At 37.8% G+C, this 14105-nt stretch overlaps 1 long non-coding RNA gene across 1 annotated transcript; it reads right to left on the bottom strand.

Moving 5' to 3' along the window:
- Positions 1 to 951: 951 nt before the first annotated feature.
- LOC117806690 lies at positions 952 to 3300 on the bottom strand. The gene is made up of 2 exons (XR_004629727.1): positions 3184 to 3300; positions 952 to 1235 (listed from the first exon to the last, which is right to left on the bottom strand). It is a non-coding gene; the product is annotated as an uncharacterized LOC117806690 (long non-coding RNA).
- Between the last annotated feature and the right edge of the window lie 10805 nt (positions 3301 to 14105).

Raw genomic sequence — 14105 nt, forward strand, 5'->3', positions numbered from 1 at the left:
CTATGGCAGGATCATGATCTGGATTTCATCACACTTCTATTCCATGTTGTTTTTAAGACTTTTCTGACCAGCAGACAACATATTAAGAACTAAATAATTCTTGTCCTGCATTCTGAACTATTTTTCATCCACCAAATTTTGCCTTTTCTGCACAATTTCATAATTTAGATCTTGTCTTGTGTCCTCTTTTGTATCTTCTGACCTTTTAGTGTTCATCAAGAACATTTTCACATCATGATGAAAACATTAATTTGAAAACATTTCAGCTTTAAGAGTTCCTGTGTTTCCTCCTAATTATATTCCTGCAGAATATCCAGAGCTTTAAATTTATAAAAGTAGTCCATGTGAAGCTTTTTAAGACATTTCTGGATTGACTTTAGTTTTGTTAGTGTGCTTGAAAGAAACTACAAATGTACAGATGATTCAGAATGTGATTAATTTCTGTGCTATAATAACACATTTTAAGATGGAAGCTTGGGGCCATAATTAAATGGACCTTGGGCCGCAATTGGCCCCCGGGCCGTACTTTGGACACCCCTGTTTTAGGGTTATATCTTTTATTTGCTTGTCATGCATTTTAATGTTTCTTTTATATACTCGTCGTCATTGTAAATGAGGGCTTGCTCTCAATGATTTTCGAGTTTAAATAAAGAGATATATATATATATGATATTGATAATTTCCTAATACTGGGATACCGCAATAAACGACAAGCAAGACAATAAAGTAAAGATTTAACATGATGTCTGTAAAAGGATACACAATCCCCTTAAAGAGGCAAAGTGCAGGATTAATGCATTAATGCATTAAGCAAACATTTTATAGAGAAATGGAAAAATGGGTAGCACCACAGCAATTATCTGCACTCACACAATGCTCCCAATGTGTTTTCAGGTCTCGTAGGAACAGTGTATGACACAGACTGGGTTTTTAAAAGGGAAAGAAAAGGGGTGTGTGTCAAGAGTTTTAATTTCAGATTGATGTGTTGGAACTGACTCCTTCCCAAGAACCGGTCTATGCCGCCGGGGATCAGCACGCCCAGGTCCAAACCTCAGCTGAGATGGTTCAGGCTTTGATTAAGGATGCCTCCTGCGCACCTCCCTTTGGATGTGTTCCTGGCACATCCTACTGGGATGAGGCCCCCCGGGGTAGACCAAGAGCTCGCTGGAGGGATTATATGTCCCACCTGGCTTGGCAGCGCCTCGGGATCCCCAAGCAGGAGCTGGAAGGCATCGCTGGGGAGAAGGATGTCTGAGTCAATATGCTTGAGCTGCTTCCTCCACGACCTGAACCGGGGCAGAAATCCCCAAATACCTTACACATGATAATCTACCTGAGATAGTTCAGCTCTCATTGCACTCTCTCTCTCTCTTCCATGATCTGTCCCTGAAACTCAGGTACCAAAATAATAAGTGAGAGACAGTCAGAGAGCAGAATATTGGCTCTCTCTGCAATCAAAATAAAAGCATTGACGACTGCAAATCAATTCATCTTCTTTAACACTGACAGCTGCTTCAGGCCTGTGAATACCTCCAGGCTGACACACACACTCACACACATTAGCACACACTCCAGCAGCCAAACAGACAGGAGATGTCAGACTGTCAGAGCAGCACTGTGAGCTGCTTTCTGGCCTCAGATCTCACGCTTTAGTAAAACAGCAGTTTCTCCCTCTTCGCTCTCAGGAGTTTGGAAGTGGCTCACATGAGCTGAAGTGCAGGTGGTCCGATATTCTGCCAAAGTGATCTGAATCTGTATCTACGTAAATTACAGCGTCTGAAAACCTCACTTTCACGACGTGTTCAGACGAGGCTCGCGGTCGCAGATCTTTCTCTCTCCCTCGCTCTGTCTGCAGGCTCAGGTTGTCTTTGTTTCACTTGTTTTTTTCTCTCTCTCTGCTCGGTGCTGTGCCTCACTCTGTCTGTCCTCTCTTTCTCTCACATCTATTCTTTGTGTGGTTTTGTTTCACCTGCATTTTTCTGTCTATGTTTCTGCTTCATTTGAGATTCAGATAATACAAACTACTTACTTACTTACTACAATACAAGAAAATGATTTCTGCCACTCTGGGTTAAAACAGATTATGATATGTTGATTTAATTTTGGCAAGTTGTTTTTTAATGTTTGTCTGACTTAAGCAGGTCATTATCTTTGGGAATAGAACTTTTATTCAAAGAGCAGAGCTGGTGCTGCACTGCAGAATGAAACACTGTAAAGGAAACATTGAGTCAGTATTTGCAGTAATTGTGTATTTAATCTCATCAGTGTTAGGATTTCTGTCATGATGAAGAACACTGGAGGGTTGGTGATTTTTAAATAAGGACCAAACTTATCTAGAAATAATAGATTGAATCAAACAAGCATCAAGAAGTCAAAGTATCTACTCCTAAATTAGATCAGTGCATAAAAAAATCAATTATTAGTAAGTTGGACAATTTTCAAAGAGATGGAAATCTGTTTGAAACCTTTCTCTCTGCAAAGTCCAAGAAAGTCTTGTCAGCTAAATAAAGATATGTATGAAATATTAACAGATATTTCATACATATTGTAATTAGAATTGTTTATTATTATTTATTGTTTTTATTGTCATGATACCATGATGTACTGTTTTCATGAACTTTGTTTTGACCTGCCGGGGACTACGGATGAAAATTTGCCTTATGGTTAACTCTGGCATATTTACATTGATGCAACACTGAAATGTTCATTAATATGTACTGTCCCTTTAAATAAACAAATAAATAAAATGCAAGAGAAACTTCATGCAAACCTGTCAAGCATGTCTGTAAGGTCCACACATGTGATGTTATTAGACAGAAAACAACAGGAAATAATAAATTATTAAATGTAATGTCACTTTTGTTTGTTTTGACCTGATAAAAACAATTTGCAGTTTTCAGGAATGTTGAAGTCTGGAAAAGATCCTGAATGTATAACTCCTGGTGTGCCACAAAGATCCGTAAAGGACCATTTCTTTAAATAATATTTGTAGAATTTCTAATTAGATTAAATTCACTATGTTTGCAGATGATACCAATTTATTTTGTTCCAAGTTGAGCATGAAAGAATTGTTAAAAACAGTCGAAACAGAGCTGGTGAAGTTAAAAAGAAGTTATGAATTGATGAGGATAAAACAAGATGTATGACGTGTTGTCATGAGTTGATCTTTAGTTTTGTTTTTACCTTGTGTTTCATGCCTTGGTTCCTCCCCGTGTTTATTCTGTTATAAGTTATCCTTATGTCCTCCTTGTGTTTAGTGATCCATGTCTTGTGTTGTAGTCCTTTATGTACTTTTTTGGATCCCTGTGTTTCCAGTTTAGTTTAACTTCCTGCTCTTGTGTGTTTCCCTCCTTTTGTGATCACCCTGATTAGTCTCACCTGTGTCCTGTGCTCCACACCTGTATTAATTACTCTCTGTGTTTAGTTGCTCTGTTTCCCTTGTCCTGTGTCCTCTGTGTGTGAGTCTTCCTTTTATAGTTTTTTTAGACATGTCAGTAGTTCGTTTGTACCTTTTGTTTATTAAAACCTCTTTATTTTAAATTCTGCACCTCAGTCCTCCTTCAGTCTTTCCCCATCCGTGACAGTGTGGTGGAAAATTTTGGAGTTTAACATAAAGAGTTCATGAAATTAATTTCTAGGACTTACTATTGATCAAAAACTCTTCTGGACACTTCACATAGGACACATCATCAATTAAAAATGATCGAACACCTTAAAATGAAAGATCTGTCAAGTGAGAAATGTCTGTATATATTGTATCGCTCACAGGAAAAGAGCTAGTAGAATAATGAATAAAGCTTGTTGTCATGAATCTACTAATCCATCATTCATAACATCTTTCACATTTAAACTTTAAGATTTCGTGTCTTTAAAAGTCTTTCTGATTGTATAAACTGTTTGTTTAAATTAAGAGGACATTGTGATCTTAGAGGGAATGTGTGTGTTTAAATAATATTGATCATGTCATGGTTGATGAAAATGATTGCCAGTTGCAGGCCTACATTCTCAGATTTCATGGAGACATTTGATGCAGCAGAGTTTGTGAGCCCTCCCTCTCTTCCTTCCTCTCTCCTTACCTACGTTTCCAGCTTCAGACCTTGAGATGTTTCTCTTTAACTTCTTTCAAGAGATTATTTCCAACTTCTCTTGTTTATTTAGGGATTAATTTTTAGTCCTCCGAGTTAATTACATGTACATCTTCTCCTCTGCTCTGTCTGTCTGTGTTCTGAGCACATGCATTGTGGGAATGTGTGCAGCCCAGTTTTCAGGTTTGTGGGACTGTCAGGCGTTCTCAGCCTCGCTCTCTGGGTGTACAAACAAACTGAGCGCTGTGCGCAGATGGGGACAAAAGGCAGGCTTATGGGCGAGGCGAGGAGGAGTCAGGTGGATCAAGGAGCCATGTGGGAAAGGTGGAATCTCCCGCCGATCCTGCTGGGACCACCACCAGGAAGAGAAATGTCAGATTTACTGGATTCATCGTTCTCCTGGGAAACAAGGAGGCTTTGACGCACGGCCCGAGCAGTGCAGACTCTCACACAGTCAATGGGAAAATATTGAAATAGTAGGTAAATGCATTTGCACTTTTTACTCTTCCTGAGAATACAAGTTAATGCCTTTCACACACAGGCCTATTCAGACATGCACAGACAATAATGTCCTTTACAGAGGAAGAGCTGACGTGCTGCAGGCAGATAATGCAAAAGCAAATTCACACATTCACAAATAATGCAAACTTCTGGATTCAATAATGACAAAAATGTTCACCAGTGTACATATATGCAATCTGGAGTGTGTGGGTCCTTTCTCCTATTTGAAACTTAAATTGAATTATCTCATTTATCAGTAAAAAAGAATGTTTAATTGCATTTTTAAGACATTGATTTTTTAAGACAGTGAAACATGAGTTTCTTAAAATGACAGTTACAGTTTTATTACCTTTAGATTTAGCACCATTCAGCCCTCAGAAGTATTTTAGTCGTTTCAAATGGGGGTAAAAATCCACATACATGCCCCTAAAATGAGCCACAATCCCCCAAACTAAAACTACAGGCTGTCATGTGTTACAAATGTCCTTAGGAGAATTATGAGTGCAAGGACGACAGGTCTGTGGGACCCCAGCCTGCAGTAAGAAAAGAGATTAGAGAGATTACAGTTAAAGAGCATCTCGTCTCGTGGAGCCCTTTCTAACCACCGGCTCCCATCAGAAGGGCCAGGACTGCTGGAGGAAACAGCAGAGATTATACCCGTTTAACAGTAATCCTCCGATCCTGGAGCAACGCCAGCACGGAGCAGAAGACCACCGCTCGACTGGAGACACAAAGACAGGCTCAGGGAGGCAAGACAGAGGTGGAGAGGCCACTTCTTTAACTAGAGTCAAACTTTCTTCTGCAGTTAATTATGAATCTATTGTTCTATTACATTTCACAGCAAAGCCGCGCTTGGCAGCTCCGACTACAGGTCTTAAAATGATAACAAGTAATTAAAATTAAACCCTATAAATAAAGGATTAGGTAGTTTATGATTTCACTCCTCACATTTGTCATTTCTAGTCACTTTTTCCAAGTAAAAGCCTTTCTTTTGAAACAAATGAAAGTTACTTCTGTGCAACTTTTGTGATGCATACCTGAACAGGCCTGTAGGACACTTATATGACACACAGATTAATAATAAAAGACTACTATTATTGCACCTGTCACTCAAAATGTGCAACTTAAAGTCCTGTACAACCAAGAGAACTCATCTAATAGGCAGAAAAAACAAACAGAAGGAATAAAACAGATCTGCATGGGATGCTTAACCTCCTGTTACAACACAGAAAGCATCAATTTAAATAAAATGCAGTATTTAAAAGAAGCACTTTGTCACTCAAGTCCCTCAAAAGGCTTGTAAAGACTCCCCTTTAAAGTACCTTCCAGTGTCTCTATTAATTTGGGTGTAATGTTCCTTTACATCTCAAGGGACCCATTGTCTCGTAACCCCTCCATGTTTCCAGACGGTATAAAAGCCCTCTGCAAGAAACTGACAGGGCCATACAAGCTCCGATTTTCATGATGAGTAAGTCTCAGTAAGGTGGGATGGGAAGCTCCCTAATGCGACTGCTGATCCTCCAGATTATGACTCAGGGTATAAAACTAAACTGCAATGTGACTAAAGTCGATAATATCCCCTTTCTCTGATGTAATGGTCGTTTTTGAGACCGCACGTATAATTTCTGAGAATGTTCCCTGCCGATGAAATTTTAGTATCTGCTGTTTTTGACACTCAACATATCACTGAACGTTTGTGTGACTAATGCAGAGTGACTCAGTAATTTGTGTAAATGATGTATGACAGCTGGAGCCACACAGATGAGTCATTTTAAGTTAAATATTTCTGCATTTATAATAACAGTCTCTACCTTGAGTGTGTTGTAGGTTTCACAGATTTAAAATAATCACATGTACAGACCTGTTTAATAAAAGTATCACTGATTAGAATCTACCTTTCATGGAATAATAAAATTGTCCCTTTGTGGTTTTATGAAAGTGCTGCAGGACTAAAGTCTGCAAAGAGCCATACTTTATAAATACTACTTAAAATTCCAGCTGGTTGATGGTTCGATATCTCTTTAGGCCCTAAAGTAAAATACCTTACATTGAATTTAACATTTTTTTTTATTGCAATGCGCATATTTCTATATTCATATGATGGATTTCAACCTGTATCAGATGTCAAACTGTGTTTGTCCAGTGTTGGACTGTCATGGCGGTGCAAGGGAGCCATGAGGGGCTGAATTGTTTATGCTAATGTTTTTAATGCAGGAAATTTGGACAAGGATGCACAAGGAGAATCAATTATTGTGAACTTCAAGAGTACTAATTAAAAAGAATGCAACAACAGCTAACAGTTAAAGGCTAAATCAAACCTCAAAAGCATCCATGGATTTATTTTATGCTTCAGCTGTGAGCAAAAATGATAAAACTGGGCAGAAACATTCAGCCGCCACAATGGGGTCATCCCTATTTTCCCATATTTCTGGGACATTTTCAAAATCAGGTCTTGTGTTCCTACATTTTCCTTCAATTTAAGCCATATCCTCACACAAGATTTTTTGGAAGCACTTTATAGTAAATGAATGAAATCGTCACAATCACAATCATTACAAGCAAAAATAAAATAGGCTGATCGAAAAGGGTTTCGGCTGAAGCAGAGCTCACCAGATTTAGCTAAAAGCTACATTCCATCTGTAGTCCATTGCTGCTGGATAATAGGTTGGGTGTAATTGGCTACCAAATTGGGAGAAAGAGGGATAAGATCTGATACAAAATTATGAAAAAAGAAATGTGGGAACATAGGTCCTAATTTTGAAAAAAAAACTTAGAAATGTAGCAACATCGGGTCGCTAGCCTAGCGGTGTAAGCGCCCCACGAATAGAGGCTGTAGTCCTCGTTGCAGAGGTCGCCGGTCCGACTCCCGGCCGCGACCATTTGCTGCATGTCTTCCCCCTCTCTCTACTCCCCACATTTCCTGTCTCTCTTCAGCTGTCCTATCGAATAAAGGCAAAAAAGCCCCAAAAAATATAACTTTAAATAAAAGAAATGTGGGAACATGGGGCTGTGGGAACATAGGCACGCTCCTGCACAAAACAACCCTCAGCTAGCTTGCAGCTGACTAGCAGCTAATGTTAGCCATGGCACATGGCACAAGGCACAAAACAGATGTAGCAAACTTTCAAGTGACCACACTCACTAACAGTTAAAACACGGCTCTTAAGTCCTCTCCTCAACCGTCCCTGTTGTCCCAAATATTTCCATATTGTCACGTTACAATGTCTTCAACCATGTTATCATTTAGCATCTTTATTGCTGGGATTAGAAGTCTGTGATCATCTCCACAGCATTGTCATTATTCCTCTTTGTTTACCATTACCTAAAATAAGACATTTAGCTTGGTGGTGTTTTATTTCATTTCACATTTTGATATAATATGGAAGACAAGATGATAAAAAAGGGATTCTACCAGGCAGATCCTTAGTGCCCAGTACCCCATCATGCTTTGTGCAGGGAAGTGCCAAATTCTTCGCCACATTTACCAACTTTCCTCCCTCATTATATCAAAATCATGCATTAAAATCAAACAGTGGTGTATTATGAATATAAAGAGTCTTTTTAATGAGAAGACTCCTCGGTTTAAGACAGGTGAAGCAGCCGTTGTGGGCTGCTCCCCTGAGATGTTGGATATTAAAGAGAGAGTTACATAACGTGTTCTCAGACACAACAGGTCAGATTGATTTCTTCGTGTGTGAACTTGAGAGTCTTAATACAATAAACGTTTTAATCTTAGCATTAAAATTAAAATCATTAAATTAAAACCACATATAGCTTCAAGGGGTGCTCTGCCCTTTTTTGGAGGAGAGGTTAAAAATGCTGCAAAATCTCCAGCCCCTTATAATCGACCGGACTCTGGATCTGTTTTATATTTCTTTATCTTTTGCTGATTTGTGTTTTTTAAGTTTCTTTGTACAAAATTAAGAATAAAAGAGAATTGCTAAAAATATACAAAGCTCTCCTTCAGGTTGAGACTTAGGGCAGATCAAAGACATAAAACAGTGAGACAAACTGAGCGAATAATGAAAAGAAAGACAAGCAGAATAATTGATTGATGGATGGATAGGAGGCCTGCCAGACACACTGACAGGCCCGCTGACTCAGCGTCTGAGAATGAAAGCTGAGGTTGGAATGAGTGAGCGAGCGAGGGAGGAGAGACGGAGAGAAAAACAGAATAAGACAGAGAGCGAGAGAGAAAGAGAGAGAGTAATGTAACATTTCGATAATATAAAGTGGAAAAAGACTCTGTTAACTCACCTCTGATAGCTGGTGCAGTGCCAGACCACACACAGGGATGAACTGATATGGATGTCTACACACACAAACACACACATGCGTACACGTGTAACAGACAAACATACACACACACACACACACACACACACACCTACACACATACCTGGCTGGGTGGGCTGGGTTGCTTGAGGCAAGTACAGGTATAGATGTAACTCTTCTCCATGGCTACAACAGCAGAGCTCAGAAGTCTGATACAGAGCAGCAGAGAAATTATGAGCTAATAATCTAAACATACTGTCAGGTTGTTCTCCTGCACCACAGACACGTAGTGATGTATGAGTAGAAGGATAATATGTATGACCTTACAGGCTCTGAAATACAACATATCAAATGGAGCAAAATTAGCTTTACATTGTGTTTTTATTAAACACTCACAGATGCTTCTATAGATAAATTATCTAATCATCATCTAGGTGGATCCACATGTTTTTGTCAGTTTCAACCTTTAATTTCTTACAATTATGTTGCTCCTCACTTGTTATTGTGATTATATGAGTCATGACTTAATTGGTCAGGTTCAGGAAAATGTTTTTAAAGCATAATCATTTCCCAACTTTACTTTAATGCACCCATGGGATCACCGTGAGGTCAGAGCCATAAAACTTTAGGGCAGGAAGATGTTTTGCCCTTGCGCTGATTTCATTAGAGAAAATTGCTGTGATAAAAAAATTGGCTTCTTCTTCAGGCATCATTTGAGACTGTAAAACTTGTATTCTTGCAGAAACTCATTTAGAAGCACCAAATGTTTGCTGAGGTTTCAGAACATTATGTATTTAAAGTCAAATGTCCTACATAAAGACAGTGAGCACACTTTTACCTTCAATGAGCTACATGTTGTAGTACTTATTTGTGCCTGTAGAGGGCAGTGTAGGCCAAGAATGAGAAGGTGTCAGACTTGTGCTGTTGCTCTCTGTCAGAGTGAACCACAGTAAATCAGAAGACAGTTTTAACAGCTTCATTATCAATTAATTAATCAGACTTTATTTATAAAGTGCTTTTCATACAATGACATTGTAACACAAAGTGCTGTATATAAATACAACTTTAAATAGAATACATGAAAAAAAGATATAGATATAAAAATAAAAAGACCCCCCCCCATCTTAATCCCAACCCCAGCTCTGACCCCAAACCCACCCCACAATCCTAAAGTTAAGAACACAATATATGCAACAATAATAATAAAAACAATAAAAATAAAATAAAGAAATAAATGGAAAAAAAGAAGTTAGAAATTTTAGAAATGTTGTACATATTATATAATAGTGAAAGGTTGTAATAAAAACACATGAAACCATGAAATGGTTTTTGCTTATTTATTTAACCCTTGTAAAATTGTTACAGCTTCTTAACTCAATCTGGACCTCTGAGGTCATCAGGTACTGGTCTGCTTTCAGTCCCTAGAGTCAGAAGGAAACATGGTGAAGCAGCGTTTAGTCATTATGCACCACATATCTGGAACACACTCCCTGAAAGCTGCAGGTCTGCTCCAACTCTCAGCTCTTTTAAATCAAAGATTAAGACTTTCTTATTTGCCACTGCCTTCCTATCTTAGCTTATTTTAACCCCTCTTAAATGCACATTGAAATTTTATTTTTAATATATTTGTAATTTTAATTGTGTTCTTTTATGCTTGTCTGAATGTTTCCAATGCTTTTAATGTTTTAATGTAAAGCACATTGAGTTTCGCTTGTGAATCAAATGTGCTATACAAATAAAGCTGCCTTGTCTTGCCTTAAGTCAATAAAGCAGATCAACTGAACATGCAGAAATATCATGTTTGAATAAACATTTCATTTTTGACTAAAGGTTTCACGTGAAAATATATATATTTGTATAATAATTGAGTCTCTCACCGCTCTGTGAGAGACTGTGTGAGCAATTGGTTCAACATTTTCCAATTAATGTTCCTCAGAATTTGTGGATTTCATCATCTTCATCTTGAAATGGGTAAAAAGAGTTTTAGATCCTCTGCTCCTGCAGCCTGGAATCTGCTGCAGGAGAATTTGAGTTTGAAAGAGCTTGTCTCTTTAAATGTTTTTAAAAGCAGACTGAAGGCATTTGAGGAAGATTCATCAGCTATTAGTAGATGCTTTAACTGATGATTTTTGTTCTGAAATTCATGATATGTTGTCATCTTTTAGAATTCTGTGTTGTTTGTCTGTAGCTTTGTTGGAACGTGCTGCTGCTGATCTTAGCCAGGACACAATGGTAAAAGAGGTTCTTCATCTCAATGTGGATTCCTGGTTAAATACAATAAAATAGAATTAAATTAAATTAAATAGATCTTCAGTACATGATATTAAAAGATTCAGAGGATCTGGAGACATCTCAGGATAACAAAAACAATACAGGATGGCTGTGATTTTTGGGCCCTCAGGCAGCGATGTGCTAAAAACAGGCATAACTCTGTAGTGGAAATCACAGCATGGGCTCAAAGTCGCTTGTAAAACAAATGCATGTAAACACAGTTTGTCACTGCATCCAAAATGGTTAAAACTGCCATGCAAAGGAAACTATACATCAACATGGCAACTTCTCTGGTCTGACAAATCAAAACATACTGGAGGAACATATTCTACCTTCCATATGTCCTGTTCAAGGAAGACCTGATATATTGTAGCTACACAATGTAAAAAAAATATACCATATTGCACATTGTACAGCACCATGGCTGGCTTCAGGGTTCCAACATAGTCTCCCTGCAGTCACGACTTGTCACAGATTGAAAACCTTTGGAGCATCATGAAATGAAAAATCTGACAAAGGAGACCCTGAACTGTTGAGTCGCTGAAATCCTGGGACAACAATTCACTTTCAAAACTCCAGAAACTCCTCTCCTCAGTTCCCAACCATTTCAAAAGATGAGGTGATGCTTTGTATTTTCCAAAAGCAAAGAAACATTCAGGCACTTCTTATGTGTCTTTACACAGTGCCTCATAAACACCAGGTACAGGCTGCACAACGTGGCAGCACAAGGAGATCATGGTTGACATCCACTATATAAGTTTCACTGCTCAGTCTGTTGAAAAGCCTCCAGTTCCTCCTCCTCCTCAAATATAATCAGCCAAACAGAAAAATGTTCCCAGACTGTGGGCGAAATTTATTTTTCAGTTCCCAACGAGATTATTCTGTCCAAACACCAGCCGACAGGAGTTTCAGCAAAACAAATATTTAACAGATCTGCTGTGGAAGCTGCAACAAATCCGCGTGATGAGTTCTGTGCAAGAGGCACTGCGGTCTGGACAGAATCAATCCTACTGGTGCCAAGTTTAAGTACAACAGGTAAAGACAGGTGGAAGTCAGGGTGTAATATTTAATTCATGACATAGTGGGAATTGTTCTCTCCACTACAATTAAAGTCTTTAGCAGAGAGAGAGCGTTCAGACACTGCACATAAATCCTGTTCTGTACAGTGAGATGACAAAGAGACATGTTAGGAGCTGTGCGTCAGCTGACTCCAGGGCTTTATGAAGCCTTTAATGCCTGACATAGAGATTAATTGGCAGTAGAATCACTTCTCTAATTGCAGTTTAAATGTTTGCATTATGTTGGAAGATAAAATGGAGTGTTATATAATAGAACCTGGAGGGGGATGTCTGTTGTACGGTCTTGTTTATATCAGGGAGGGTTCACTTTGGGTTGTAAAGAGAAGCAGAGAGGAGCCTGCACATCACCTGCTGCAGCAGCTGCTTAATAATGGACTTAGTTTGAACACCTTAATGTGACACAAAGTTATATACAATAATAATAATAATAAACTTTATTTGTATAGAACTTTTTTAAACAAAGTTACAAAGTGCTTCACAACAAAAACTGCAGAAAATTATAAAACATAAAAAATGGTGCAGAAAGGGAGGCAAAATTTAAAAAAGGGAGAAAAACAGGACATCTGAATGCAGAGCAATATTCACATTTAGGGGTGGAGAAATGCCTTCTTATATAAAAAGGATTTTAGTGAAGATTTAAAAGCAGTTAAGGTTGTGGACTGTCTAATCGGCTGTGGAGTTCCACAGTCTTGGAACTCTGACTGAAAAGGCCCGGTAACCTTTTGTTCCTTGTATATATCTCCTTCATTCCCAGCGCATAGATAATTCTCACTATTCTGCGCTTCTGTATATACTTTATTATTTTATTTTATTTTATTTTATTTTATTTTATTTTATTTTGTTTTGTTTTTTTTTGTTTTTTTTTATTTTATTGTGTTTTATTTTGTTTTATTTTGTTTTATTTTATTTTGTTTTATTTTATTTTGTTTTATTTTATTTTATTTTATTTTATTTTATTTTATTTTAATTTGTTTTATTTTATTTTATTTTATTTTATTTTATTTTGTTTTGTTTTGTTTTGTTTTATTTTGTTTTATTTCTAACTTATTTTATTTCTAACTTATTTTATCCCTTCTTCTATTAATATTTTGACTTTCTTACATACTGATTATATGAGCTCTGTAATGACCGAATTTCCCTCCCCAGCATGAATAAAGTATTTCTGATTCTGATCCTGATTCTGATTCTGAGAGACACATCAAGCTTGGGGTGCAGAATAATCTCTTTCAAGCTGTTATTCACAGGAAGACTTGTTGTTCTATTTGTATTTCATAACACTCTTGCACAAGTGTGTACGCAGTGTACTATTCAATGCATTGCTGATATTAAAGACATTTTTTATTTTTATCTACTTTATTTGCAAAGTTTGTCAAATGTACTTGTTTGTTCCAGAGTGGCTGTTTCATGTGTTCCTGCTGGATTTACTGGAAGAAACGAAGGAGGCAGTGTTCCCTTTCTGTAAGTGTTATGTTGAAGTGTGCAAGGTCAAATAGAGGTTCATCTAATGTTTGCACAATGTTACTTAAAATAAGGCGATCAAAGACAGCTGCTGGTGGTGAATGTTGTCTGAAGTGAAGAAATGTGTAATCTTCACAGATTTAAGTGTGCATGAGTTTATTGTTGATGTTTACGTCACGTGAGGCTGAAGTGAGCGATGACAAACAGCTGAGCATGAAACTTGTGGTACTTTGTGAATAATCCTCATGATGGCATGTACAAGTTTCATTGAATGTAGAGATATGAAATGAGAACACACAGAGTTTAAGTGAAATAAGTTTCTATCAAAGTATCCAGTGAACTTGTTTGCTTTCCTGTTTTTCTTCCAGGAAACAGGGAACGGGAGGATGTCAGACTCCCACTTGTGTCTTGCACCATATCTCCTTGATTTATGATT

Source organism: Notolabrus celidotus, chromosome 22 (genome assembly GCF_009762535.1).
Source record: "Notolabrus celidotus isolate fNotCel1 chromosome 22, fNotCel1.pri, whole genome shotgun sequence".
NCBI lineage: Eukaryota > Metazoa > Chordata > Actinopteri > Labriformes > Labridae > Notolabrus > Notolabrus celidotus.